Below are 6,926 nucleotides of genomic sequence, written 5' to 3' on the forward strand. Positions count from 1 at the left end.
ACTCTTTGGATCACTGCGTACGCTCAATGTAGTTCTTGGTCGTGATCCGAGTAGATTTATCTTTGAGTTCGTTTTGAGAAAACCCCATCAAAACCCCATCCTTCTTGGGATTTCTGATCCGAGACTTGATTTCTTGTTTGTTCGGGTTCATACTTCACTATAGAACTTCTTACACCCTGCGCAAGCTGTCTGCAAAATTTGAGGAAATTATGTGAAGTTTTGACTGCGCGACATTGCCGCTCTCAAGTCTGACACTACCTGACTAGGAGTTTTCATCCTTTTCTGCTCAAACTTCACATTTCACCTTTTCTCCATCATACTATGCTGCCTGCAAAATTTGAGAGCATTTTGGAAAATTTTTGCATTCCGGCACTGTCGCTCGTATGCGCGGCATTGCCTCTCAGTGTTTTTCTCGGATTTTGACCTAGAACTTTTACTAGACCTTTGGGGCCTTCTTTGGAGTTTCTTGTGAAAGGTTGGGTTCAAACCAAGTCCTTTCGATCTTGTTGAACTTATTCTCTTCTCTGGAACTTGGTTTGAGCAGTCAATCATTCTGTGGTTGATCTGTTCTTTTGTAGAGTGTTTTTGCTATCCCTAGAAGTTGGATTAGGTCAGGGAATCAGGTCTCAAGTGTTGTTCTTCCATGTTGGAGAATTTTTTAGTAGCTTTCATTCACCCTCCTCTGGTCGTCTCACCGGCCCTACACAAGCTTGTCATGGATCAATTAGCTACTTCTCGAACAGTACAATCATTCACATACTTCATGAAAATAGATCGACAAATGTAAATGTAAATAAGAAGTCAAATGAAATGTCTTTGCACCAAAAACTTTGTCCCAATTTTAGCTAGCTTGTTGACCCTATCACAGAATTCCACATAACTTAAGTTGTGAATTCATCAGATACAGATAGGGTGACAATGGACTCTAAATTTTACAGTATAAAGTTTAAGGATCGGGTCGAATTAGGATGGACCCTATTTCTATTCATTTTTTATTTAAAATTTATTTAGAGACCCACCATTTTATGAAGAATCATTTAGATCGTGATCCATTACCACCCCTAGACGCAGAGCTCCTAGATATCATAAAGTAAGGACATTCAGATATAAGGATATCCTCTTTCTCCTGTGCTGCTCTAATAGAAGTTACATGTGGTTGACCATCTGTTAATATGCTCTCAAATATATCACATTTATGATATTTAGAATTAAAATTTTGCCCTTGGCTGAGTTCAGTTTAAACCGTATATCTAATTCCTACGAGGCAACATGTATTTAGTTACATGTGATGTTATAGTATGCCATGAACACCATCCTTTTATCTGACATCCATTAGGATATATTAAAAATATAACACAACAACTTATTTATTCAAGAAAATCTCAAAACCTACCTAAACGATTTATACTTATTCTATCTACTATATTAAAGCACCAGTTTCAACAGTCGTCCCATGTAATTTTTTACAAAGAACCCCTGTATTTCTTCAAAATCAACATGCTGTCCCAGATCATATCCCATCCTATCATATTTGTTTGCACAACAACGTTCTCGCAGTTGTCGCTCTAGCAACAAACCCGTCAATTTCGCAACAACCTCCGCCCGCTTCTTCCGCTGCTGCACCGCCACCGGTGAAGAGGATTAGGGTGCTCGCCTCCCGATAAGGATGCTCTATAGGTGATAAAAGTTGCATCGAGTCCAGCCAACTCTAAACCTCCTCGTCGCCCTAGGGACCGGGAGCCTATCTCCTAGCTCACTCGTCTTCCACTCCAGCGCTTCGCTCCGCTTCGCTCCTTCAACATAGGGTGTAGTTTGTGCATTCCACACATCACCAAATGTGGCGAGGTCTTATACAGATTTCTAGCCATTTAACTGTGGTACATTGCTAGAGCATAACTATGAAAAGGTTTTGTTCATGCCGAATTCATTTCACATTGAATTTTAAGTGAAACCAACTATGTAATTGGAAATGAGTACAAGGCTCTGTAAAAGCAGAAAATGTTTTTATTGTTTGATATGATATTCTAAAGCCAAGAGCAAGTATGTATTTCAGTAATCATGTTAAGCGTTATAGGATAAACTTGTTGTATTTGGTATTTCAGGAATGATCTTGTTGGCGTACTTGTGCTTTTCTATGTCTTCCTAAACTTGGAGAAAATTGTTGAGTCGTCACCATAAATGATTTTGCATGTGTTACCTATGGAATCTCAATGATGATTTTGGTTAGGGCATCAGATCTACACCATCTTCTCGCTCCCAAGTCCTAAGCCAAAACATTGGTTATAATTTAATTTGAGTATAGGAGCTTCTTTTCAACCCATTTTTTCAGTCTTTTGGCTAAGATCAAGTGTAATATTTATTTCACCAGTTCAATATCTGGTATATGAATAATATGTTCACTTTGACATTAAATTCATTTATTATGGGTATTTTTATGTGGAAGGTCTATTAAGACTCTCAATTGTTGCTTGGTCACCCAATCAATATCATCAAATATGGTTGGGTACTGTCGCAACACACGGGTATTAGACTAGTGTTTTCTTACATTATACTGGAGTTGGAATGATATCTGGTGAGTTTAGATTTTCCACCAACAAAGTTCTGCATGTTCAAACATATGGCAAGAAGGTTCAGAGAAAAAGGAATACAAAATATAAGTATTCAATAATGATAGAAGTTATGAAATATCTGTTAAAAATATTACTAAAACTTACAACCCATATAAAAAGCAAAGTCACATCAGCAGTTGTATGTCCTGAGTTTGTTACCTAAATTGTTTTCACATGATTGCTAGAGGTGTGGAGCTATATCATGAAGTTAAGAACATGTTAAATAGTAGATTGAAGGAATTTCATGTATGTAGTATTACCGTAAAAGTGAGCCATGGGAGAGATTATGGAAGACCTGGGCCCCTCCTAAATGTAAGTTTTTTCCTTTGGTTGGCGATAAGGAACAAGTGTTGGACAGCTGATAGGTTACAGAAGAGGGAGATGCCACACCCAGATGTATGCCCCATGTGTGATCAAGCCCAAGAGACAATTCAGCAGCTCCTTACTGCGTGCATTTTTGCCCCGCAATTTTGGCACAAAGTTCTTGCTATTTTTGGCTTGGGGCACCTCACTCCGGCAGCTGATGAGGAATCTTTTGCAGACTGGTGGGGAAAGGTGAGCCTAAGGGTTATTAAGACTAGGAAAAGGGGCTTAATTCTTTGATCATCCTGGGAGCTTGGTGTGTATGGCTTCAGAGAAATAGAGCAGTGTTTCATGGGGAGTCCCCATCCTTACCTAGAATTTTTAGATGTTTCTCAGATGAGTGTGTTAGCTGGGCAATAGTAGGAGCTAAGGAGCTTGAGAGCCTTGGCTTAGTTGCAGCTCTAGGCGAGGTCGGGTCAAGTTACGACACCAGTTTGTAATTCCCTTCGGGTTTATGTAGGGTCCTTGGGAGACTTGCTCAGCAACATCTCCTTTTTGTAAGGTTTTTATTCCTCTCTAATATATAAGATGCGCAGTTCTCCTGCGCGTTCGAAAAAACCTACGACTGGATCTTCTCTGTTGATAATTGTGTGGAATAATTGAAGATATCTCACGATACACTATATCTCTACCCCTTAAATCCATAAGTTAAAACTAAGCTAGGTACACCACACAAATTATCCCACACACTCATGCCCCAGCTAAATACACCCAACGTCTTAACTCCAGAAAAATCCCAATGTCAAAAGAACATACTAGATCATTTAATTTCTCTAATCTATCTTGCTGAAACACATCGGACTGCCAGTCTTTAATGGATCATCTCAACGCACACACACGCAGAAACGCACATGCACTCGCTCGTGTCTTTCTCCCTAGCCCTGGCCCCGTGAAACCGCCCCATCAAACCTTCTCTGCGACGAGACCGCCAACGACGACGGTTCTGCTGCCACCAAATCCTCCACAGACGCGCTCGCATGCCTCAGCGCCTGCCCACCCCGCCTGAATGCGCCTACACCACGACGACTGCCGCCGCCGAGGCCGACAAAACCTAATCCCGGGAGCTCCCCACCCCGCCCACTCCTTCGATGTGGCCGCGGCCAGGGGCCCAAGGCCGTCGAGGAAGCACCCGCGCTGCTCCCCACCCTGGCGCCGGACTACGACGAGGAGGAGACCTTGCACCAGTGAGATGGGGGCACCGAAAGTACCCCGGCCGGCACCCGCACACCGCTGTGTCCAGGCCCAGATCCAACAACACGCTAACTGACAAGCCGACATGGGCGTTGGCGTCAGCACCTCAGATCTCTGTTCCTCCCTTTGGAGGTCAAGATATTGTGCGCCCCTCCCCCATCCTGGAGCTTGGGTGCCTATCGTGTCCACTGCCGCAAGCTGTTGCGCCATCATCTGCATTCAATTGGTTCACCGGGTTGTAGCAACTAGGTATGCCAGGCTCATCGTCGTCTCAAGGCCCCTCGTGGGAATCTGCCGCCACAGGTGCTTCGATTGCTGACGATCCAAAAATACAAGCATGGTATGACCATTTTTTGTGTATTTTTTCTAGCACGATTGGTTGTGTGATTTATTCCATTGATCTGGTGAAGTAGTCCCATGAATCCCTTAATTATTTTATTTGGTGTTCGTAAGTGATTGAAAATATATAGAGATGCAAGCAACTCATGGTATTCTATTGTAACAACGTTTTGTTTATGAATCTCTACTACTATTAAGGCTGTAAGATTAGTCGACCATTCCCGTTTATTCTGTATTTCTCATTCCCTCTCCCGCAGAGCTCATTCCCATTCTCATTCCCCCATACAGCCCACGTCTAGCTAAAATTAAAAAACACACATGTCCTCAAGGGGATTTGAACCCATGACCTCTCAAGCAAAGGCCAAGAGTAGCTACCGCTACACCACATATATGTTTATGTCTACATCTATGATAGGAAACATATCTACTACATCTCTCACCAAGCTCACTTGCTACCCTTGCACAATGCGTAGTAGTAGATAAGTATCACCGAGATTCTTGAATTAAATTTTTGGATGGAGGTAATATTATTTAAAGAAGAGCTTTGCATGCAATTTCTTTTGTTTGAATAATGTATTATACTTAAATTCCCTTTTTTGCATGCGTGACATTTTTCTTCGTAATATTTTTTCCATAGATCAGACTTCTGAGTCATTTTTATAAACCAACGCCAAGCATGAATCCATGTTTCTTACTTGAAACCCCAAACAAACACCATGAGCAGGAGACACTCACGTTGGTGTCGCTTATCGATGACGAGAAGAAGCTTGGCGACTGTCAGTTCGACCTCTAGAAGCAGTCCTACGTGGTCGCATGCACCGCTGTGTACGACAAGCTCCCGCGAAGCCACCACTTGGACGCGGTCCAGAGCAACTGCATCGCGCTGTCCATCGTTAAGCAGGGGGGCCTCATGGTTGTCGCCAACATTGACGACTCTCGGGTTGTTCTGGACACCGCATCCGACGACGTCGTCATCACGTCGTCTAGCTCATCGTCCACCTAAAGCCCAACCTACCACGTAAGTCGCTACTGAACGGACATGAATTCTTGTGCGCTGGGACGATGGACGCTGCTGACGTTGTGTGAGTGTCCTCGAACATGATGTATGTAGTGGAGTCGCTGATGAGCCCGGGGTACACTTCGTTTGGTGGCCCAACCAAGAGTCATCGGTACTCGTCATGTCGCGCGCGTTCGACGACTACTATATCGAGGATTGTGGCGTCATCTTAGCGTCGGAGGTGACGTAGAGGAGGATCGACAACAGTGACTAGTTCGTCATCCTCGCCACCGTCAGGGTAGCTTTTGTGCCGACCTGCCTTTAATTCTCTTCGCAAACACACACACTTACCTTTTTGTTTAAGCAAGAGCGTATGGTGGTGTGTGTCTGATGAGTAACGATGTACGAGGAAATTTCTTCCAGCATGTGTGGAACGTGCTCTCCAATGATAAGACCATATAAATCGTAGCATATATCGAAGTCTGCATGATACTGATGGTTGCAATATAGTGGTGAAACAACTAGATTAAAATAACAAAATTTATGTATGGCTAGGATCACAAATTGATTATGAAACATTTTCTCATAATAATATAACATACATTTTATATATAAGTTATCGTAGTATACTGGTATTATATATTACCGTCGCAACGCACGGGCACTCAGCTAGTATATAATAGCTACCTTATTTAGTTTTTTTTTTGATAATGGAAACATGAGTTCCGGCTTTAGCATGGTAATGCGTACAGCCAACACAAGACAATTATTACATCCGAGAAACGTTGCATAGATAATGAAACTAACTTAAAGAAGCAAAATCACTAGAATGTAGGTAACTCTAGGCATCCTCAATTCTTGCATTTGAGCGCCATCCATGATTTGCAAAGACTTCCATCGCCACCACTTCCAACGCTTGACAGACATCGAGGATTTGTTGATGTGATTCCTCCTTCTGTAGAAGTCTCCAGAATCTGAACCAGTAAGCTACCTTATTTAGTTAGTGAATTAACTACACAAAACATTGTTTTTTCATAGAGATATACTGCACAACAGATCCTGAGTACATGCAAGCTTTAAATAATTGCAAGTTTAATTGAACCATTCCTTAGTCGATCTAAGAGCAGGGCCAATGGTAGAGCCGACTGCCGGCTGTAGGCTCGTGCCATGTCACTTAAAATTTGTATCAACGCATACTCGTATAATAAGCAAGTCATTGCACTGGCTACTGCATTTACTATCTTAAATATTTAAGTATTTGATGCATGCACTTGGTGACTTGGATATCATCTACCGGGAGAGAAAAGAAAATGCTTGCTATTATACTGCTATCCGGCGGGATGCCGACATTATTTCTGTCTCGTGTAGCGTGCTTTAGCCGAGCGACGAGGACCTCAAAGAGAAAGCAGACCAGAGCTTTCTCTTTG

At 42.5% G+C, this 6,926-nt stretch overlaps 1 pseudogene; it reads left to right on the top strand.

The window, feature by feature from the left end:
• The first annotated feature begins 2,317 nt into the window (after window positions 1-2,317).
• LOC111591475 (uncharacterized) lies at window positions 2,318-2,481 on the top strand (annotated as a pseudogene).
• Window positions 2,482-6,926: the final 4,445 nt, after the last annotated feature.

The sequence above is a fragment of the Zea mays genome, chromosome 4 (assembly GCF_902167145.1).
Source record: "Zea mays cultivar B73 chromosome 4, Zm-B73-REFERENCE-NAM-5.0, whole genome shotgun sequence".
NCBI classification, from domain to species: Eukaryota; Viridiplantae; Streptophyta; class Magnoliopsida; order Poales; family Poaceae; genus Zea; species Zea mays.